Source organism: Mustela lutreola, chromosome 2 (genome assembly GCF_030435805.1).
Source record: "Mustela lutreola isolate mMusLut2 chromosome 2, mMusLut2.pri, whole genome shotgun sequence".
In the NCBI taxonomy this organism is placed as follows: domain Eukaryota; kingdom Metazoa; phylum Chordata; class Mammalia; order Carnivora; family Mustelidae; genus Mustela; species Mustela lutreola.
This window is the reverse complement of record NC_081291.1, coordinates 74,927,829-74,951,934: the sequence shown is the minus strand read 5'-3', so window position 1 is coordinate 74,951,934 and position 24,106 is coordinate 74,927,829. Positions and strand designations below refer to the sequence as shown.

Sequence of the window (24,106 nt, the reverse complement as noted above, 5' to 3'; positions counted from 1 at the left end):
TCTTTTCAAATTAGAGTTTTTATTTCCTTTGGAGACAACAGTGACCTAGAGGGTACTATTCTAAGTGAAATAAGCCAGACAACAACAAATACCATATGATTTCCCTCGTATGTGGAATATAGAAAATAAAACAAATGAACAAAGAAGCAAGCAAACAAACAATGATGAAGACCTCACAGGCTTGCTGGGTGCTTGGACTTTCTTCCATAGGTGTAAAAAAAAAAATCACTGGGAGATTTTAAGCAGGGAAATGGCATAACTAGATTTATATTGTAGTGAGATTCTTCTGGGGGCAATGGCTGATGATTTCCATTGACAAAGCATTTCAAACATCACTGCAAATCAAACCACACCACCCACTGAATGAGCCAGGCCAGAAAACCAAATCGTAGCCATGTCACTATTTTTTTTAAATAACTTTAAAATAATGGAGTCAGTATATCTACTTAGGACTAAACGTGAAAGACTTCCTCTATTTTTCTATTTCCAAAACCTGAAAGTCCTGCTAGGGAGATTTAGTTCCAGGTGACTATGCTGTCTTCATCTGACCTCGGCATGAACCAGGGTAGGCAGGGCTGGATCTTAAAGAGAACTCCAGCAACGTAGTGGAACCTGAGTGACCCTTACAGCAAGCCCCAGAATCACTTCCAATGGCTGAGGACATGACTTTTTTGTCTTCTTTTCTGTTTTCCTGAGTGGAGTGCTGGAAATAGTCAAGCACAAAACCCAGCATGCTGGACAAAGAATATGATGTTTGTGTTCATGAAAAAAATCAACCCTAATTGTACCCCTGGGAGCCAGTGGGAGTTATGAAATAGTGTGCCTAGGATGTTCATCTTGTTAATAGATGCCAACCATGGGGTGCTTATTTTCCACGCCACTTATAAAGACTCTGGTGGACAGAAAAAAGCTGTTTGCGTCACTCCATAAAATTATAAGATATAAAGGATATTATGGTAATTCGTCGGGATGATTTTCATTTAGTATCTGGTCTATGAGAATGCCTTTCCTCCGGTTAGTGCAATATTCCAGCAAATGTAATAGTCAGCTTAGCAGGAACTCTCAAGTTTATGCACTAACGTCGGCGCAGGCACCAGGGATACATTTTGCTGCCACTTAAAATTAATTATTTTTAATATGTTTGTTAAGGAAATGGCTTTTTAATTTTATTTCTGACTCTCAGTTTAGGAGTGATAGCTCCTAGATTTCAACCACAGGGACCGGCTAACATACAGAAAGTCATGGTGTGACCAACATGACAGCCAGCATTCTGAAAACAAATGAGCAGTCAGGGAAGGTGAGCACCAAAAAAGTGAAAAGAGAAAACTAGCTAGTCTGTTTGTTAGGACAGAGAATATATAAGCAAGTTTCTTTGGTCTGAAACCAAGATCAGAAAGTCAACTTCAGTGACTTTCACCAATGTTTATGCAGGTCGAACCATATGAAACTCTAGATAGTCTACTGGTTTTGACCTACAAAATCATATTTCATATTTCATATGATTCAACGTGATGACAGTATCCTGTCCTCACCCTACAACTGGGTTTAACTCTAAAGTCTTAAACTGCCTGACTGAAGCCTCCCTTCATTCTAAACCTTTAATGCCCTCATTTCTATAATGAAGACTTGTCTTCAGTCTAGACCAGTTTGAGATCGCAGGCCCATAGGGCCAAAAGTCCCTTGAACATCTCAGCAAGGAACTCGCAACAATACTCAAGTGTCATAGTTTGGGGGTCTTGTCTTTTGTTTTTTGTTTTTATGTTTTTTTTTTTCTTTAACATCACTGAACCTAGTGACTCATGGCTATTGAAGAGAATGAAGGAGAGTGTGGAACTTCTGAGACTGAGTCATAGGAAGCATTGTGGCTTTTGTCTTGGATAAGAAACAACAAAAAATACTCAAATGAGAGAAGGCAGAGAGGATGGTGACAATAAGACTCTGACTTTGTGAATATTGTAAACTCAGTGTTGCCTTCCATCATTTTACCCTTTCAGATGATCAGACTGTGCTTTGTGGCCAGTGGAATTTGGCTTTGTTTTTTTTAAGCAGACTCAGCCCTAGGCTGTTTCTCCATCCACCCTTGCTCTGCTGGCAATGCCACTGGGTTCTGTCAGGGCTTTAGACCCCCTCTATCCTCTGATGATTCCTCTATCAGTACCTCTATCTCCTCCCAAGCCTTCTCCTCTGAGTTTGAGACTCTTGTCTCCAGCTTCCAGGCAGGTCTCTGTCCACCTATTGATGTCTGAAGGGCACCTCCTCCCAAACCCATCATATCCTCACCTCACTGTAAGAAATCGCTGCTTCAGCCTTCCATCTGCTCGGCTTAAAATCCTTAGAGGCTCCTTAACTTCTTTCTTCCTCACACCACACTTTGAGTCAGTCTGTGAATACTGTGAGATCTCCTGTCACTACATGAGCCAATCTGACCCTGTCATCACCCTCATAGAACCTATGCAGATCTAAGTCCACTTCGTATCTTGCCTGGATTTGAAGGACTTGCTCCTACAAGCGTCCCCTGCCTCTACCTTTGCCACCAGAAAGATCCTCTGAAGAGTGTGTCAGATTATGTTCCCTCCTTTCTTGAATCCTCTGATGGCCCCACCTCACTCAGAGACACAGCAGGGAACAAAACCAATCCAAGTTCATGCCCTCGCAGAGATGGCACTCCAGTTGGGAGAGGCAAAACTTAACAACAATAGTCTAACATGTAAGCAGGTGATGAGAACAAATGGGTTTTGTGAACTCATAAACTTCCCTAAAGAGACATTTCCAGGAGTAGAAATGTCTTCAGTATTGGGCACAAGTCCTGGCTTGATTCAGATGATGCTGTGTTCCCGGGTTCCCTGAAGAATGAGGACAGGCAGCCACAGGAGAGCTGAGACTTTGGCGTCAGGCAGACGCAGCTCCAGCCCTGGCCCTGCCCCACACTAGAAGCAAGTTCTGCCTATTAAATCCCTTATCCAGTGAAATGGTCTAAAGAGAGAACCTACTTCAGGGTATTTTCAGGAAGATTAAGTGAGAGAATGCAAAGCACAAAATACAACACCTGGTACCAAGGAATCATCCAATAGCTGGTAGCTATTATTGTCATTATTAATGTTAACATTATTGTCTGTCCCTAAGACCCAGATTTTTTTTTTTTAATTGACAAGACTAGAAATCACAGCCTTACAAAAACTTGAATAAAGGAGACTAAAGTGATAGGGTTTTTGAGAACTGCCCCAAGGACGGAAATGAGTGGACCCCAATAGAGGGGCTCATGGCAGGAGGGGAAAAGTAATATAAGGGGCCAGAGCCCGATACTTTATTCTTCCCAAGGCCACCAGGGCTGGGCTAGGGCAGAAGATGCAGTTTGTTAAGACACTGAAAGACAGATGTCAAGATAAACAGTGGAGGGTATTAAGGAAATGTAGGATATCTTTAACCTGCTTGTGAGTTAGGGGTCCTGAGCAGCCTGGAACAAACAGAGTTGATCAACGTGGACCTCACCCTGAGGAGATGTTAAGTAAATTATGAATACTATGCTCTCTATGGCTTGGCTATTATTTGTATCAATCAGAGTTGATGTACAGTCAGAACTTTGGCATGATTGGGTGGATGGTGGACTTCTGGAGCATAGAAAGAGGGCCACACTGAACATCAGCCATTGTCTCCCACCAGGGCTGCCAATAGGATTCTGCAGATTGTACTGGGCACAAAGAGGCCTGGGAGGGGTGAATGAACAGAAATCCTGCTTGTGCTCCAAGTCTGTCATCAGAGGGGCTCCTTTTTGTAACTCAACTATTCATAGTAATATGCCTGCCCAGCAAGGGTGCCTTTTAAATATTTGCCTTATGTGCTATTGGGACACTGCTCACACCTCTGTCCAGGGAAAAAAAGAAAAGGCAGCAGAGGAATGTCACAGTCATCACTACCTCTGTGCCCCATATCTGGGAATGGGATTAGGTTTCTTTATCCATAAACAGCTAAGTGTAACAGACCGTTTGAGCTTGAGGGAATCCAAAAATTGTCCTCTACTCCCAAGAGATATGCTACTCAAATTAAAATGGAGACTGGGATAGTGTTGTCAGATCTGTTTTGAAAAGGAGGTGTTGTTTCCTCTTGCAGCAGTTGGGAGGCCTCCATGGCCTGAGGGGGAAGGAGCATTTCCAGATCTGTGCCTGGGCTTCCTACAGGTGCATCTCCACAGTGACCTTTCCTATATCCCTAGGAACAAAGACCAGGCTAACACAGACATCCATCAGAGGATGGCTGGGACTTTCCTTGTGGCACCAACACACTCTTGATGGAAAATGCCCGGGAAGAGAGAAGTGGGGGAAGGGCCGTGAAAAGGGGAGATGAGGGATGGAAGAAGCATCAGCAGAGAGAAGCACCAACTACCTTTAGTAAATGGCCCAGGGTTCCAGCTTTAGGGAGCACAGTGGGGAAATAAGAAACTGACTTGGATAACAGAGAGGCTGCACAGTCACCCGGAGGGATGGGGCAGGCTAAGCCATGGCTGGACATGTCTGGAAGGGAGGCTGGGAAGGTAAAGAGAGGCTGGCAGGGTAAGTTTGGATCAGGAAGGCCTCAGAGTCCTGGGATTTTTATATCTGTCCCTGGACTGACAGGGATACGCCTTGCCCATTGGCCCCATTAAAGATGGCCAAAAAAGTTGTTCCTATGTCTGAGCAGAGGGACAGGGATGTTTCCTGACCAGCGTGAGAAGTTAGAGCTTATGGGAGGGTCTGCAGCGATGACCTTCAAGAATAGGAGTAGGAGAACTCTGCAGGTAGAGGGCACCTGCCACTTTCCACAGCATTCTTGCCTACACGCTCTCATTCACGATGCAATCTGTGATTCTTGAGTACATGAATGAAAACCTGCATGATTCGGGCCCCTAGTGTCCTCATTGCCTTCTAACCCTGCCACTTTTTCTTTCTTGTGTAAAAGACCTTGCACCTTGCAAACTTTGACTAGCTCATAAGCAACAAGGCTTGCAGAAATGCTTCTTGGAATATACTATTTTAATGGCATTAGGATTGCGCTGATGGTCCTGGGCAATGGGGCACAAAAATGGGAACAACCTCCAAATTGTAAATTTTCCTTGAAGTTGAAAACTGTTGTTTACACCCAAACTGTACCTCTGCATATTCAGCTTCCCCCTAGCCCATGGATACACTGACCCTGCTTTAATCTGGGCTCACCTATCCTTCCAGCACTCTCTAATGTGCAGATTAAACCCTTTAATCTTTATTTAAGTCACACAAATAATTATCTTTTGACACCCGATACTCAGAAAAATGGTCCTAGAATGTTATTTAGGTCCTCTGTTCCAAGGCCATCTTTTAGCATCCAGTGGTGTCCAGGGAGGGCAGGATTAACCACTGGGCTTGGTTGGATGTTGCTTTCCTGAGCAGAGGGCTGTAGAGCATAAGGGGAGTCTGAGGCTGTGCGTGGCTAAGTGAGTACAAGCCAGATGGAGCACTGTGGGTATGACTGTTCACCCTGCAAGGGAAGGAAGTGGTGTGGAGCTGGGGCAGGAAGAGAGAAATTTAATCTCCTTTGGCGTGTGCTGAGTGTAAATTTCATTTCATGAACTAAAGAATTCAAGAATTGGAACTTGCATTATATTCCATGACTCTACTTCTCACTAAAAGTCCCCTTCTTCTGCAGGGCTGCAGGAAAAACAATATCCATCCTTTCTGGGAAACCTCAACATCTAGGTGGTCCCATGATCCTGGATCTTGCACAGCACCAAGGCACTGGGGTAGGGGAAGCTCTTTGGTCCTTATTTATCAGGCCCACAATTGTTGTTCTGACCACTCCAGGCCAGGCAGCTCTTGGTGACACCTGTGCCAGGAGTCTATCTTGAATGTATTTCTCTGGAGTCTTGCCACTTCCCCAGTGGGGTTGCCAGGAAAGAGGACTCTGCCCCATCCTCTGCTGGGACCACGGCCTCACTCTTCCTTCTCTTCTTCCCAGTCTGGAAGAATCTATTTTCAATCTGGGGAGAACCCGTCTCCTTTTATGTTTCTTTGGCTGTGATTATTCTCAGAATTCACTTCTAAATGTAAAGCCAACACCAGCAGGATTTTCAGAGTAGGCCTATTTTCTGACTTGTCATGTGCCTCCCCTGAAGCCATGCACACCAAGCTGACTTAAATGAGGAGAAGGAAAGGGGGGAACAGATGGGAAGAGTATATACAATTATGTATCCTTGAGAAATCTTCTGGCTTATCCCTGCCTTCCATGTCATCTGCTCTAATGCTGAGGCTGGCAGCCTGCGGTTTGGAATTTGCTGGTTGAGTAATGCTCCCTGGGGATGAGGGTGAAACAAGTCCAAACTCCATGGCTTGGACAGGGATGGTGGAGGGAGGTTTTCCAAAGTGACGCTACCATAAGGGAGGGAATTAGGGCAGCTGGAAATACTTGGCAGTCCTCTGTGACCTCTGCCTATTCCATAATGACTAGCTATTTCTCCTCCTTGCCCCTAGAGCACTTTCTTCTATGGCCATGGACCACAGTCTCCTGCAATGGCTGCCTTCATTCCTGTCTCCCTCTTTAGACAGAAAGCTCCCAAGCTGAGGACCTGTATTTGTTCATCTGTGCATCCTAAGCCCCTCAAAGGTAAAGACTAAGTGAGTAACTCTTTGGAATGTTGTAGAATCCCTGTGCCTGCTGCAGGTGACTGGCCTGCATGGGTAGTCACCTGGGTATGGGTAGTCACCTGGGTATGGCCTGGGTATAGAAATTGTGGATGACACCAAACTGCTGCTCAACAAAATCAGGATCAATAGATTGAAAGCATGGGCCGAAGAAAGCCAGATAGAATTTAATGCTTAAAAACATAAAACAATGGGCTTAAATTGCAAAATTCAGCTGGCATAAAGGTGATTTGATAGAAGACTAGAGCACATAAGCAATATGTAGGGTTTCTAGTTGTGTCCAAACTCAGTATGGGTCAGTCCTGTTATATGGCTAACAAAAAACAACAATCACAACAAAAGCAGGTAATATGATAAAAGGTTACATTAAGAGAAGTATGCCATCTAAAAACAAGGAAGGTGACAGCCCACTTCTACTGCTCACTGCATCCAAATCAAATCTTTCCAGGGATATAATGTCCAGCCCCATGCATTATGTCTCCTGAGACCCATGACCAAATGGAATACTTCCAAACAAAAGTAACCAGGAAAGTGGTTACATCTCAAAACCTTATCTTGTCTTTTCTTTAAATGGTGCTGAGTGTACTGGATAAACAGGTGGGAAAAAATGAACATACATAAAATGAACATACAAATACACAAAATTTAACTCAAAATGGATCAAACAACTAACACAAAACTGAAAACTATAAACTTCAAGGAAAAAACATTAAGAGAAAATTTTTTGCAATGTTGGAGCTGGTAAAGACTTCTTGGAGTGCCTGGGTGGTTGTTGGTTAAGCGTTTGCCTTCAGCTCAGGTCATGATCCCAGGGTCCTGGGATCAAGCCCCCAACCAGCTCCCTGCTTAGTGGGGAGTCTGTTTCCTCCCTCTCCCTCTGCCCCTCCTCTTCCTCATGCTCTCTCTCTCTCTCTCTCAAATAAATAAAAATCTTAAAAAAAAAAAAAAGATTTCTTAAAACATGAAAAACTGGGATGCCTGGGTGACTCAGTTGGTTAAGCAGCTGCCTTCGGCTCAGGTCATGATTCCAGCATCCTGGGATCTAGTCCCATATCCGGCTCCTTGCTCAGCAGGGAGCCTGCTTCTCCCTCTGCCTCTGCCTGCCATTCTGTCTGCCTGTGCTCGCTCTCTCCTTCTCTCTCTCTGATAAATAAATAAAATCTTTTAAAAAATTATTAAAAAAACGTGAAAAACTATAAAAGAAAAAATGATAAATAGACTTCATCAAAATAAAACCCCAAAATAAAATTTTTTTAAAAACCTTTTTTTTTTTTTTTAAATTCACCTGTAAGAAAATCAAAATGCAAGCCGCACACTGGGGGAAAATATGTACACCACATATATGGGACAGAGAACTTGCACACAAACATATAAATAACTCTTCAACTCAGTAATAAGAGGATAAAACAATAAGAAAATGTGCAAAAGATTCAAATAGACTCTTCACAAAAAATATATATGAATGAGAAGATGTTCAACATCATTAGGAAAATAAAATAAATCAAATAAAAAAATAAAAATAAAAATACTATAAACTTATCAAAATGACTAAAAGAGACTGACCATACCATGTATTGACAAGGATATGGAACAACTGGAACTCTTACACATGGCTGGTGGGGATGTGAAATGATAGAACTTCTTTGGAAAACAGCATTACATTTTCTTAAAACCTTAAACATATGCTTGCCATACAAACTAGTCATTCTACAACTATGTACTTAGCCAAGAAAATTGAAAACATATTCCCACAAAAAGACTTATACATTTGATAAGTCTTTATTTGTAATATTTTTTTAAAAAAGCAAAAAAAACCCAGGGAACAACACAACATCCATCATAACCAAATATATAAAAACTAATGGTATAGTCACAGTGTGGAATATTACTCAGCAATAAAAAGGAAAATAATGTGAATACATACAGCAACACATGAAAATTGCAAAATCATCATGCTAAATGAAAGAAGCACGGGGGCACCTGGGTGACTCAATGGTTTAAGGCCTCTGCCTTCGGCTCGGGTCATGATCCCAGGTTCCTGGGATCAAGCCCCACGTCGGGCTCTCTGCTTAATGAGGAACCTGCTTCCTCCTCTTTGCCTGCCTCTCTGCTTCCTTGTGATCTCTGTCTGTCAAAGAAATGAATAAAATCTTAAAAAAAAAAAAAAACAAGAAAGAAGCAAGGCAAATAAAGTATATGTGTCTGATACCATTTTTATGCAATTAAGTATGTATTTATATACACTGCAGAAACACAAACTCATCTAAAGTGTCAGTACTATTGGTGCTGATGGAAATGTTTACCATCCGGATTGCAGTGATGTATGCATATGTTAAACTGAATAACTAGTACACTTTAAATATGTGTACTTTCATGTATCTTAATTATATCTCTATGAAATTGGAGGAGACTCTTCTCTTGGAGGAACATAAAACAACATCAGGTATGGCTGGCACTAGTATTGAAAGTTCTAGGATTATTGAGCCAAGAGAATAGTAAAGCAATGCCTGGAAGGCCTGAGGGCTGCACTCAGTGTTCCAGTGCCCAGGGAGAAGAGGTGAGGATTCTGGAGAAGGGGTCACTTCTCGTATTGGAATAGACCATGTTGTCAATCTACTGTGTGGTCAGCATATGTGGGCAGAGAAATTCAAGGAATGATGCCCACAGGGATCCTGTTCCAGAAGGAACCCATGGGAATTTGTTTTCTGGACTTCGAAGGGTTCACATTTGTAACCACCAGACCTGAGTTTTCCCTGCCAATTTTGTGACTGGGGTGGGCTCTAAGTGGAGGAGAGTTGGCCAAACAAAATGTTAGAGTTGGACACACACTGTGGTAGGGCAAGGTGACCTTCCCCACACAGCACAGCCCCACATGGCTTCCCCTTCAGCTGAGCATCTGCCCCTGCAGCTCCCCCTTCCATGCCACTGCCTCCTGCTTGTCTACATCGGAGGAGTGGTTTCAAACATTAGAGCCATAATGTGATTGTCATTACCACTTCTAATTGATAAAAGGGCTGGTATTGGTTTAATAACTGACCATGGATATGATTACAAAGTTAGACACAAAACTATTCAAAGTCCTATAGGCACTAAAATCATAGCTTTTGGGGTGACTCTTTCTATTGGACAGAAATCATGTGCAACATTGATCTTCTACTGGGTAATACAGTTACAACTAATTTTAAAAGTATTCTTATGGGACACCTGGGTGGCTCAGTCGATTAAGCATCCACCTTCGGCTCAGGTCATGATCTTGGGGTCCTGAGATGGAGCCCCAAGTCAGCCTCCTTGCTCAGTGGAAAGTCTGACTCCCTCATCCTCTACCCTTAACCCTGCTCGTGCTCTCTCTCTAAAAATACATAAATAAATAAAATCTTTTTTTTTTAAAGTATTCTAGTTGGTGAATTAGTTGAAACATAAATGATTATGAACTTTACACACCTTCATTCTATCTTCAAAACATCCTATGGGATAGGAAATTGTATGATTCTTATTTTACACAGGAGGAAATTGAGACACTGAGAGATAAAGGAATAATTACTCAAACTCTGGGGATAAAGAAAAAAAAATCATTGACCTCACCTATCAATGTCAAAGAAAGAGCATGGTGCAACAAGCCTCCTCATGGTCACATAATTCTCTGCAGGGGTGTAATTTTGTTTGACCTACTATGTAATGTTCAGTACAAGTATTTACTTAGTGTTTGGTGTTTTACCTAAATGAGGGGGTTTGTTCTGTTATGAACTGGCTTTAGAACCTGGAACCCCCGAGATAAGGCACCTCTGTGTTTGTTTCAAGTGGACTGAGCTGTGGTCTGGGCTAGACACCACCTGGGTTACTTCAGTGCAGTAGTGAATGTGAATATCCTTTTTCTCAAAAGATTTGTTTATTTATCATTTGAGAGAGACAGAGTGGGAGGAGGGGCAAAGGGAGATTATCTCCCACAGACTGCCAGCTGAGCATGGGACCCGAGATCATGACCTGAGCTGAAGTCAAGAGTCAGAGGCTCAACCAATGGAGCCACACAGGTGCCTCATGAATTTGAATATTCTTAGGGGAAATTAGTCCAGGAGAGGAGGAGGGGTTATACCAAGTGAAGGAAACAGCCTGTGTGAAAGAGAGAATTCCAGGATGCTCCTGGCTCCTTCCAGGACCTATGGTTTCAATCCTACCCGCCCCCAGACCAGGGCAGGGGAGCATGGGGTTCCGCTACCTGAGGCTGGAGCAGTAGCTAGGGCAGATCAGGAGGGGACTCGATGGCAAGCCAACTGTCTGCCCAGCGCGCCTGGAGGACCTTCTTGAGGAGGAGCACAGTTAGGGCCGGCTTGTCAAGTTTCTTACACACTTCTCAGTAACTGCAAGTTATTACTGAAGATATTACAAGGTATTAAAAATGGACTTAATGAGAAATAATATAATATAATAATAATATAATTCGTTTTAAAAATGCCTTTTGATATGGACATTGAGGAGGGTATGTGCTATGGTGAGTGCTGTGAAGTGTGTAAACCTGGAGATTCAGAGACCTGTACCCCTGGGGCTAATAATACATTATATGTTTATTAAAAAAACTTAAAAAATTTTAAAAATGCCTTTTGAAGTTGTAAATGGAATCAGTCTGTCAGCTCCCACACTAAAGACTGGAAGAGATGGGACGGGATAACAGCCGGCTAGCGGTAAGAGAGAGGGCCAGAGGTGGGTCCCAGGAGCTTGTGAATCAAGTCCTCATTGCACCCAATCCATTAAATCTTCACTGCTAACATGAAAGTACTTGACTTTCTAAAATTGATAACAGTCCATTAGAGGCAATAGCAATTAGTATTTTTAAGATGATGTATCCAGAAGACAGGTGGTGCTGATAGGAGGGTGGTTAACCCATCTGTTGAATTAATTGCCACTTTCCTCATCATCTGGGCTTTGAGCAGAGTGTTAGACAAATGGGAGAAACATTGCTGGTGAAAGCAAAAGTATTAGAACCAACCTGAATTTATAGGTGAACTGTTAAATAAATTATGTATGGAACTCTCTGTAACGTGTATTTCAAAATGAGAGGTTCCTTGCTGCCATGGGAAGATGTATGTGGTTCTCAGTGCCATGCACACTGGAAGAATCAAGAAAATAATTATTAAATGAATGGATACATTGTGAGCAAAAGTAAGAAATACATACAACAGAATTCCATTTATTGTTTTAAAGGGGGATAGAGGAGTTCAAAGACATTTATTTTTTCATAGCTGTATAAACACGGACTATCTGGAAGAATAGATACCAAACTACTATAGTGGTAAATTCTGAGAAAGAGCTTGGAAACACAGAGAGGGGATTTTCCAGTTCAGAAAAATGGTATCAGGTTCTAGAAGGTAAGTGTTCTTTCTAGAAGGTATGTGAAATGACAAAAGCGAGGTGGAAAACTTCACATCGCATACAATCACACTTTCCTAAGATGTCTATCATGTACATTCACTAAAAAAATAGAAGTATATACAAAAAGCTAAGTGCAGTCATCTTTAGACGGTGAGTCATGACCGACAGTTATTTTCCTTGATGCTCTTTTGTATTTTCTAAAATGTCTACAATAAAGGTTTATTATTTTTGCTGTTTTCATCACATATAGACTTATGCTTTTTATTTATTTTAAAGGATTTTATTTATTTATTAGAGAGAAATCATGCACATGTGTGCAAGTGGCAGGTGGGGGGAGATAGGGGCAGAGAGCGAGAGAGAGAAGCAGACTCCCCTAGGCTTGGAGATATTTTAATGTAGATATTAGATCACCTTTCCAATTTCTTCTCTCTTTAATGGTCTCTTTAAATTTCCTACTTCTTCTGCTGACCCTGGGCATTTGAAAATCATGTGTTTTCTCTTTCGAATTTATTATTACAAAGTTGTACATGATATTCACTTCAACTTTTAAAGAGCCTACTGTGTTTGCAGAAACAGTACATTTTTACCATTCCTAAGGTTATTTATTGTGTCTTCTGTGATTTTTTCTTCTTGATTAAACTTGTCAAATGTTTTCTATTTTATTTGTTTTCTTCCTCCTCTAGAATAAAAAAACAGAAACAAACTACTCATATGGGTTCTATTCTTTCAATTTCTTGGTTTCTACTTTTATAATTATTATGTACTTACTTTGGGGGATTACTTTGATGTTCTTTTCTTAGCTTCATCACTCTTACATAATTCACAGCACTCACCATAGCAAATACCCACCTCAATGACCACCCTCCAGCCACCTATCCCTCTCACCCACCTCCCCTCCAGGTACCCTCAGTTTGTTTCCTCAGATTAAGAGGCTTTTATGGTTTGTCTCCCTCTCTGGTATCTTCTTGTTTCATTTTTTCCTCCCTTCCCCTATGATCCTCTCTTGTTTCTCAAATTCCTCGTATCAGTGAGATTATATGATAAGTGTCTTTTTTCTGATTGACTAATTTCACTTAACATAATAGCCTCTAGCTCCATCCATGTTGCTCCAAATGGCAAGATTTCAGGTTTTTATGGCTGCATAATATGCCATTGTGTATATATACTACATCTTCTTTATCCATTTATCTTTTGATGGAAATCTAGGCTCTTTCTATAGTCTGGCTATTGTGAATATTGCTGCTGAAAACATTGGGTGTAAACATGTGCCCATTCAGATCACTACATTTGTATCTTCAGTGCAATTGCTGGGTTGTAGGGTAGTTCTATTTTCAACTTTTTGAGGAACCTCCATACTGTTTTCCAGAATGGCTGCACCAGCTTGCATTCCCATCAACAGTGTAGGAGGGCTCCCCTTTCTCTGCATCCTCGCCAACACCTGTCATTTCCTGACTTGTTAATTTTAGTTTTTCTGACTTGTGTGAGATGGTATCTCACTGTTGCTTTGATTTGTATTTCCCTGATGCTGAGTGATGCTGAGCACTTTTTCATGTATCTTTGGCCATTTAGATGTCTTCTTCGCAGAAATGTCCATTACATTTTCTGTCCATTTCCTGATTGGATTATTTGTTCTTTGGGTGTTGAGCTTGATAAGTTCTTTTAGAGTTTGGATAATAACCCTTTATCTGATATGTCATTTGCAAATATCTTCTCCCATTCTGTCAGTTGTTTTTGGGTTTTGTTAACTGTTTCCTTTGCTGTGTAAAAGCATTTTATGTTGTCCCAATTGTTCATTTTTGTCCTTGCTTCCCTTGCATTTGGCAATGCTTCTAGGAAGAAGTTGCTACGGCTGAGGTCAAACAGGTTGCTGTCTGTATTATCCTCAAGGATTTTGATGGATTCCTGTCTCACATTGAGGCCTTCATCCATTTTGAGTCTATTTTGTGTGTGATGCATGTTGCTGTCTAATTTTCCCAGCACCATTTGTGGGAGAGGCTGTCTTTTTTCCATCGGACATTCTTTCCTGCTTTGTTGAAGATCAGATGATCATAGAATTGAGGGTCCATTTTTGGGCTCTCTATTCTGTTCCACTCATCTATGTGTCTTGTTTTGTGCCAGTACCATAATGTCTTGATGATTACAATATAATAGAGCTTGAAGTCTGGAATTTTGATGCTGCCAGCTTTGGTTTTCTTTTTCAATATTCCTCTGGCTACTTGGGATCTTTTCTGGTTCCACAAAAATTTTAGGATTATTTGTTCCATTTCTTTGAAAAAAGTTGATGGTGTTTTGATAGGGATTTCATTAAATGTGTATATTGCTCTGGTAAGATAGACATTTTCACAATATTTGTTCTTCCAATCCAGGAGCATGGAACGTTTTTCCATTTCTTCATGTCTCCCTCAATTTCTCTCATGAGTATTTTATAGTTTTCTGAGTACAGTTTCTTTGCCTCTTTGGTTAGATTTATTCCTAGATATCTTATGGTTTTGGGTGCAGTTGTAAATGGGATGGAACCCTTAATTTCTCTTTCTTCTCTCTTGCTGTTGGTGTATAGAAATATCACTGATTTCTATACATTGATTTTATATCCTGACACTTTACTGAATTGCTGTATGAGTTCTAGCAGTTTGGGAGTGGAATCTTTTGGGTTTTCCACATAAAGTATCATATCACCCGCAAAGAGTGAGAATTTGACTTCTTCTTTGCTAATTCAGATGCCTTTTATTTCTTTTTGTTGTCTGATTGCTGAGGCTAGGACTTCTAGTACTATGTTGAATAGCAGTGGTGATAGTGGACAGCCCTGCTCTGTTCCTGACAGTAGGGGAAAGTGTTCAATTTCTCCCCATTGAGAATGATATTCACTGTGTGTTTTTCATAGACGGCTTTAATGATATTGAGGTATGTACCTTCTATCCCTACACTATGAAGAGTTTTGATCAAGAAAGGATGCTGTACTTTGTTGAATGCCTTTCAGCATCCATTGAGAGTATTATATAGTTCTTGTTCTTTCTTTTATTAATGTATTCCATCACATTGATTGATTTGCAGATATTGAACCAAGCTTGCAGCCCAGGAACAAATCCCACTTTGTTATGGTAGATAATCTTTTTAATGTACTGTTGAATCCTATTGGCTAGTATTTTGGTGAGAATTTTTGCACCCATGTTCATTAGGCATATTGGTCTGTCATTTTCCTTTTTTATGGGGTCTTTGCCTGGTTTCGGTTTTCAATTAGCAATAATCGCGCCTCAGATAAACCTCATTGGCTACGATACTGCCACTGCGCAAAGCTGAAAAGCTCTTTGCCTGTTTTGGGAGCAAGGTCATGCTGGCCTCATAAAATAAGCTTGGAAGTTTCCTTCCATTTCTATTTTTTGGGACAGTTTCAGGAGAATAGGTATTAATTCTTCTTTAAATGTTGGTAGAATTCCCCTAGGAAACCGTATGGCCCTGGGCTCTTTTTTGTTGGGAGATTTTTGATGACTTCTTCAACTTCCTTACTGGTTATGGGTCTGTTAAGGTGTTCTATTTCTTACTGGTTCAGTTTTTGTAGTTTATACATCTCTAGAAATGCATCTATTTCTTCCAGATTGTCAAATTTGCTGGTGTACAGTTGCTCATGATGTGTTTTTATAATTGTTTGTATTTCGTTGGTAGTGGTTGTGATCTCTCCTCTTTCATTCATGATTTTATTAATTTGAGTCTTTTCTCTTTTCTTTTTGATAAGTCTGGGAGGGGTTTATGAATCTTATTAATTCTTTTAATGAAACAGCTCCTAGATTTGTTGATCTGTTTTACTGTTCTTTTGGTTTCTATTTCATTGATTTCTGCTCTGATCTTTATTATTTATCTTCTTCTCCTGGATTTAGGCTTTCTTTGCTATTCTTTCTCCAGCTCCTTTTCATTTTCATTTATTTCCATGAATTTTAAATTCTTCTCTAATTTGTCTGGTTGATCTATTCATTCTTTAGTAGGATGCTCTTTAGCCTCCATGTATTTGAGTTCTTTCCCATTTTCCTCTTGTGGTTGTGTTCTAGTTTCAAATAATTGTTGTCTGAAAATATGCAGGGAATGATTCCAATCTTTTGGTACCAGTTGAGACCCGATTTGTGACCTGGGATGTGATCTATTCTTGAGAGTGTTCCATGTGCATTAGAGAAGAATGTGTATTCTGTTGCTTTGGTTTAGAATGTTCTGAATATATCTGTGATGTCCATGTGGTCCAGTGTGTCATTTAACACCTTTATTTTCTTGTTGATATTTGCTTAGATGATCTGTCCATTTCAGTGAGGGGGTGTTAAAATCCCCTACTATTATTGTATATTGTTGATGTGTTTCTTTGATTGGGTTATTAATTGGTTTGCACACTTGGCTGCTCCCATGTTAGGGTCATAGATATTTAAAATTGTTAGATCTTCTTATTGGACAGACCCTTTGAGTATGATATAGTGTCCTTCCTCATCACTTAGTATAGTTTTTGGCTTAAAATCTAATTTATATGGTATAAGGATTGCCACCCCAGCTTTCTTCTGATGTCCATTAGCATGGTAAATGGTTTTCTACCCCCTCACTTTCAATCTGGAGTCTTTGGGTCTAAAATGAGTTTCTTGCAGACAGCATGTTGATGGGTATTGTTTTTTTAATCCATTGTGATACCCTATGTCTTTTGATTGGGACATTTAGCCCATTTACATTCAGGGTAACTTAATGTTAAAAGATATAAATGTTGTGCCATTGTATCACCTGGAAGGTGACTGTTACTGTGTTACTGTGTTTTGTCTCTGTTCCTTTCTGGTCTATGTTACTTTTAGCCTCTCTCTTTGCTTAGAAGACCACATTCAATATTTCCTGTAGAGCTGGTTTGGTGTTTGCAAATTCTATTAGTTTCCATTTGTCCTGGAAGCTGTTTATTTCTCTATTTTCAATGACAACCTAGCTGGATATAGTATTCTTGGCTGCATATTATTCTCATTTAGTGCTCTGAATATATCATGCTACTCCTTTCTTGCCTGCCAGGTCTCTGTGGATAGGTTTGCTGCCACTCTAATATTTCTAGCATTGTAAGTTATAGACTTCTTGTCCCAAGTTGCTTTCAGCATTTTCTCTTTGTCTCTGAGACTTGTAAGTTTTACTATTAGATGACAGGGTGTGTACCTATTTTTATTGATTTTGAAGGGAGTTCTATGTGCCTCCTGGATTTTGATGACTGTTTCCTTCCCTAAGGGAAGGTCTCCACTATAATATGCTCCAATATACCTCCTACCCCTCTCTCTCTCTATTATTTTAATATTGTTTAATCTTATAGTATCACTTATCTCTCAAATTCTCTCCTCATGATCCAGTAGTTGTCTCTCTTTTTCTCAGCTTCTTTATACTCCATCATTTGGACTTCCATATCACTAATTCTCTCTTCTGCCTCATTTATCCTAGCAGTAAGAGCCTCCATTTTTTATTGCACCTAATTAATAGCTTTTTGAAATTTCAAACTGGTTAAATTTCAGTTCTTTTACTTCTCCAGAAAGGGATTCTCTAGTATCTTCCATGTTTTTTTCAAGCCCAGCTAGTATATTTATAATTGTCATTCTGAACTCTAGTTCCAACATCATACTAATGTCCATATTGATTAGGTCCCTGGCAGTTGGTACTGCCTCTTTTTCTCTTTTTGAGGTTAGTTTTTCCATTTTGTCATTTTGTCCAGATAAGAATAGATGAATGAGAGAGCAAAATGCTAAAAGGGTAACAACAACACCAGAAAAATATACACTAAACAAATCAGAAGAGACCCAAAACCAGGTGAAAAGAAAGGAAAACAAATATATATGATCAGACTGGTAAATATAACAGAGCCACACCCTTGATTCTGGGTGTATTTTGGTTTGTTAGAACAAACTGCCTCCCAAAATTTCAAAAAAAGAAACACACACACACACACACACACACACACACACACACACACACATAAGGGTAAATATGTGAAGGGATGGAATGTGACTGTAAAGTTGAAAATTTTAAACGATTTTTTAAAAAGAATTGGTAAGATAAAAAGTTGGTTGAAAAAAGAAAGAAAAAAAAAAAAAAAAAAAAGGAGAGAATGTGATCAGGCAGGAGACTAGAACAAAGCCATACACTAGATTTAGGGTATATTTTGGTCTGTTAGAAGAAACTGTATCTTAAAATTTTAAAGAAAGAAATTATATATATATATATATATATATATATATATATATATATATGTATATATGCATATATATGCACCTTATATAATAAGGTTATATACAATAAAGAGATAGAATATGAGTGTAAAAATTAAAATTAAAAAATATTTTTGAGGGGGTGCCTGGATGACTCAGTGGGTTAAAGCCTCTGCCTTTGGCTCAGGTCATGATCCCAGGGTCCTGGGATCAAGCCCTCTCTCTTTCTGCCTGCCTCTCTGCCTACTTGTGATCTCTGTCTGTCAAATAAATACATAAACCTCTTTTTAAAAATTTTTGGAAAAGTATTGATAAGATAAGGTGTTGGTTCTCCAAAGTGGCTGCACCAACTTGCATTCCCACCAACAGTGTAACAGGGTTCCCCTTTCTACACATGTCTCCAACACACATTGTTTCCTGTCTTGCTAATTTTGGCCATTCTAACTGGTGTAAGGTGATATCTCAATGTGGTTTTAATTTGAATCTCCCTGACGGCTCGTGATGATGAACATTTTTTCATGTGTCTGATAGCCATTTGTATGTCTTCATTGGAGAAGTGTCTGTTCATATCTTCTGCCCATTTTTTGATATGATTGTCTGTTTTGTGTGTGTTGAGTTTGAGGAGTTCTTTATAGATCCTGGATATCAACCTTTTGTCTGTACTGTCATTTGCAAATATCTTCTTCCATTCGTGGGTTGCCTCTTTGTTTTCTTGACTGTTTCCTTTGCTGTGCAGAAGCTTTTGATCTTGATGAAGTCCCAAAAGTTCATTTCCGCTTTTGTTTCCTTTGCCTTTGGAGACATATCTTGAAAGAAGTTGCTGTGGCTGATGTCGAAGAGGTTACGGACTATATTCTCCTCTAGGATTCTGATGGATTCCTGTCTCATGTTGAGGTCTTTTATCCATTTCGAGTTTATCTTTGTGTACAGTGTAAGAGGGTGTAAGTATTCTTCTACATATAGCTGTCCAATTTTCCCAGCACCATTTATTGAAGAGACTGTCTTTTTTCCATTGTATATTTTTTCCTGCTTTGTCGAAGATTATTTGACCATAGAGTTGAGGGTCCATATCTGGGCTCTCTACTCGGCTGGTCTATGTATCTGTTTTTATGCCAGTACCAGTGTGGAGATTCCTTAAGAAATTAAAAACAGAGCTTCCCTATGACCCAGCAATTGCACTACTGGGTATTTATCCCAGAGATACAGATGTAGTGAAAAGAAGGGCCATCTGTACCCCAGTGTTTATAGCAGCAATGGCCATAGTCACCAAACTGTGGAAAGAACCAAGATGCCCTTCAATGGACGAATGGATAAGGAAGGTGTGGTCCATACATGCTATGGAGTATTATGCCTCCATCAGAAAGGATGAATACCCAACTTTTGTATCAACATGGATGAGACTGGAAGAGATTATGCTTAGTGAAATAAGTCAAGCAGAGAGAGTCAATTATCATATTGTTTCACTTATTTGCAGAGCATAACAAATAACATAGAGGACATGGGGAGATGGAGAGGAGAAGGGAGTTGAGGGAAATTGGAGGGGGAGATGAATCATGAGAGACTATGGACTCTGAAAAACAACCTGAGGGTTTTGAAGGGGTGGGGGGTGGGAGGTTGGGGGAGCCAGATGATGGGTATTATGGAGGGTTCGCATTGCATGGAGCACTGGGTGGTGCAAAAACAATGAAGTCTGTTATGCTGAAAAGAAATTTTTTAAAAAAGATAAAATGTTGGTTAAAATAGGAAGAAGGAAAAATTCAAAAAAGAATAGAAGAAGAAAAAAAAAGAAATTTTTAAAAGTTTGACTCTGAAAGACTAAAGAATCATAGGGGGGGAAAGCCACGAATCTATGTCCTGTATTCCCCTAGTGCTGGTATTTGGAGTTCTCATTGATTAATTAATTTGGTCTTGGCTGTATGTTCTTGCTGATCTTCTGGGGGAGGGGCCTGTTGCAATGAATGTCAAATGTCTTTACCTGAGGCAAAATTGCACCACCCTTGCCAGAGGCCAGGCTAAGTAATCTGCTTGGGTTCCCTCTAGCGAGCTTTTGTTCTCTGAACACTTTACATAGAGCTCTGGAAGACCAGAGTGAAAATGGTGGCTTCCCAGTCTCTGGCTGGAGGAGCTGAGAGCTCAGTGCCACGCTCCTCAGTTCGCCCTCAGAGTAAAGCAGTCAATCCCTCCCGTCTCCCTGTTCTCCAACTGCACTCCAAGGTCACCCAGCCTGTGACCAAGCATTTTTATTTCTGGTGCACGACCCTGTTTGGAGTCTCCAAACCCAGCTGATTCATGAAGCACACTCCCATGCTGCTCTTCCCAGAGGAGGAAGGTGGATCTGCCGCTTGTGGGGGTCCCTGCTCAAAGAGCAGTGGTCCAACTGTGCCTCAGATCACAGTTTAAGGTAACCCCAAGCTGAGAACCCCTCCTTTGCTCCATATTTGCAGCCAAATTCCCTGCTCTGATACCTGGGAGGGAGCTCTACCACACTCAGACACCCCTGGTCTTTATGTGACCCTGGAGGACCTAAGACCACATTGTCCCCACAAAGACCCCACCCCCGACTTAGCCTCTGGAGCAATGTCTTTCAGTGGAACAGACTTCTAAAAGTTCTGATTTTTGTGCTCGGCTGCTCTCTCACTTGCCAGGAGCTGGCCCTTCCCCCCCGGTCTATCTTCTTGAAGGTTGCCTTCAATTCACTTCTCCACATGTCCTACCTTCCAGAAAGTGGTTGCTTTTCTGTTCCTAGAATTGCTGCTTTTCTTCTCTTCAGTCTCCTGTTGAGTTTGTAGGTGTTCAGAATGGTTTGGTAGCTGAATTCCTGCAACTCAATGAAATTTAGGTCTGCTACTCCTCCGCCATCTTGCCCCACTTTTTTTTTTTCCCCTATAATGTAAGCATTTTGGAATGGTTATTTCTATTGCAATCAAGTGAAAAGTTTTGGGGAAGGGGTCAATTTAGTGTTTTCTTTTTTGCTATCATTTGTTGATGATTAAATTTGCCTGTAGAGATTTTCTTTTTGCAATGAGGTGAAATTTGTTTTTAGGCCTAACATATGCTCATTTTTTGGAGAATGTTCCATGTTTATTTAGAAAGAATGCATCTTCTTTGAGGTTGGGTACTGAATTCTTTCAAGTTTCATTACTGTGTTATTAAAATCCTTTAAAGCAGGCACCTGGGTGGCTCAGTGGGTTAAAGCCTCTTCCTTTGGCTCAGGTCATGATCCCAGAGTCCTGGGATCGAGCCCCACATCGGGCTCTCTGCTCGGCAGGGATCCTGCTTCCCTTCCTCTCTCTGCCTGCCTCTCTGCCTCCTCCTCATCTTGTCAAATAAATAAATAAAATCTTTAAATAAAATTCCTTTAAAGCACTGCTTATTATCTGCTTATGGATTGCTGAGAGATATGTGTTAGCCTCTGTGTCAGCCAGCTATTGCTGCAGAACAAGCCCCTTAAAACTCAAGGGCATAAACAGCTATCATCTAGGATCATTCATGTGTCCCTAGTAGAGGGGATTCAGCAGACCTATGATAGGTTTGGCTTAGTGCCTCTGTCCTAGTCTGTGTTGGCCAGGGTTGCTCTGGGGGCTCTGCAGCTAACTACAGGTCTATGTGCCAACTGAGGGAGGTGGGGAATACTGTGGTTGTTGAGGTGATTTTGCTCTTCATTATAGGCTGTGGGTTACCTGGAAGAACTCTGCTTCACAATGCCTTTGCTAAGCTCTTGTTAGTCCAAGAATTATGACATTCACAGGTGTAATTAAGTTAATGATCTTAATGTGAGATCATCCTAGATTTAGGGTGATCCCTAAATCCAATGACTGAATGTTCTTGTTAGAGACAGCAAAGGAGAAGATGCAGAGAAGTGCACAGGAGAAGATGATGGGGAAATGGGGCAAAGATTGGAGAGTGATGCTTATAAATCAAGGAATTCCAAGAATTGTTGCTAGTCACCCAAAGCTAGGAGAGAGACATGGAACAGATTCTCCCTCGGAGACTCCAGAAGGAACCAACCTTGATTCAAGCCTCCAGAACTGTGAAAGAATAAATGTATGTTCTTTTAAACCACTCAGTTTGTGGTAATTTATTTCAGCAGCCACAAAAAAGCTAATACAATCTGCTCCCACACATGCCCCTACTCTTGCAGATACAGAGCAATACGCTTTAGAAACTTCCCTGAGATGTAAGCTTTATATTCCCCATCCACACTGTATTGGGATCTGGTTCCTAGGAGATAGGCAGTGATTGGAAGAAGGCATTAAGAGAGCTCCTGGGTGTTAATATTTATTTATAGTTTAATATTTATTAAATCTGGGGCCTGGTTGGATGATTGTGCTCACATGATGGAAATTCCTCAATTTCTGTGCTTATAATATGTGCAGTTTTCTGTAAGTAACACTTCAATACAATTTTTTTAACTTTGTAAAAAATTGTTTTTACAAAGTTAAAAAAATAATAATAAAAGCTGCTAAAAAGGCTCTCTGGTTTAAAAGTATACACAGAGGGATGCCTCAGTGGCTCAGGTGGCTAAGCATCTGCCTTCAGCTCAGGTCATGATCCCAGGGTCCTGGGATCAAGCCCCACTTCTGGGTCCCTCCTTGGCTGGGAGCCAGCTTCTCCCTTTCCCTGTGTCTCTCCCTGCACACCGCTTGTGCTCACTTTTGTACACATATTCTCTCTCTGTCTGAAATAAGTAAACAAAATCTTTTTTTAAAAAGTATATTTGGAGTTGGAATTTGATTGCCTGAGCTGGCCATTTTCTTCTCCTAAGTCCCTGGTACTGCCATAAATAGCCAAAATGTTCCACATTCCTTTTAATTAATATAATTTCCATAGCAATTAAGAGAAGTTACTATCTAGTCTTCTAGGACTGCCTAGTCATGAGTCTTTTGGAAATCAGGGTCTGAGGCAAGGATTAAAGTACTAACACTTTATCTGGGAAGGAAAAGCCCAGGAGAGTGAATAAGAGGGAAAAGGGGAAGCAAAAGAAGGGAATGCAGTGAGGTGCTATAAGGCAAGAGGCCTTGTCAGTGCACTAGGAGCCACAAAGAAATGTAGCAGGTTTGGCAAATTATTGTATTTTATTTTGTATTGTTTTTAATTTTATTTTTCAGTGTTCCAAGATTCATTGTTTATGAACTGCACCCAGTGCTCCATGTAATACGTGCCCTTCTTAATACCCACCACCAGACTCATCTATCCCCCACCCCCCTCCCCTCTAAAACCCCGTTTGTTTCTCAGAGTCCACAGTCTCTCATGCTTCATCTCCCCCTCTGATTTCCCCCAATCCACTTTTCCTTTCCTTCTCCTAATATCCTCTATATTATTCCTTATTCTCTATAACTAAGTGAAACCATATGATAATTGATTATCTCTGCTTGTCTTATTTCACTCAGCATCATCTCCTCCAGTCCTGTCCATGTTGATACAAAAGTTGGGTTTTATCCTTTCTGATGGAGGCATAATATTCCTTTGTATATATGGACCATATCTCCTTTATCTGTTCCTCCATTGAAGGGCATCTTGGCTCTTTCCACAGTTCAGCAACTGTGGCCACTGCTGCGTGAACATTGGGGTACAGATGGCCCCTCTTTTCATTACATCTATATCTTTGGGGTAAATACCAAGTAGTGCAATTGCTAGGTCATAGGGTAGCTTTTTAAAAAATTTTTTGAAGAACTTCCACACTGTTTTCCAAAGTGGCTGCACCAGCTTGCATTACCACCACTGGGAATGGTGGGAATGCAAGCCCACATTTCCCCTTTCTCCACAACTTCTCCAACACTTGTTGCTGCTTGCCTTATCCATTTTTGCCATTCTGATTGGTGTAGGGTGGAATCTCAATGTGGTTTTGATTTGAATTTCTCTTATGGCTAATGATGATGAACACTTCTTCATGTGTCTGCT

At 40.7% G+C, this 24,106-nt stretch overlaps 1 pseudogene; it reads right to left on the bottom strand.

Annotated features, from left to right (window-relative positions):
* Positions 1–15,228: 15,228 nt before the first annotated feature.
* LOC131826096 (U4 spliceosomal RNA) lies at positions 15,229–15,306 on the bottom strand (annotated as a pseudogene).
* Positions 15,307–24,106: the final 8,800 nt, after the last annotated feature.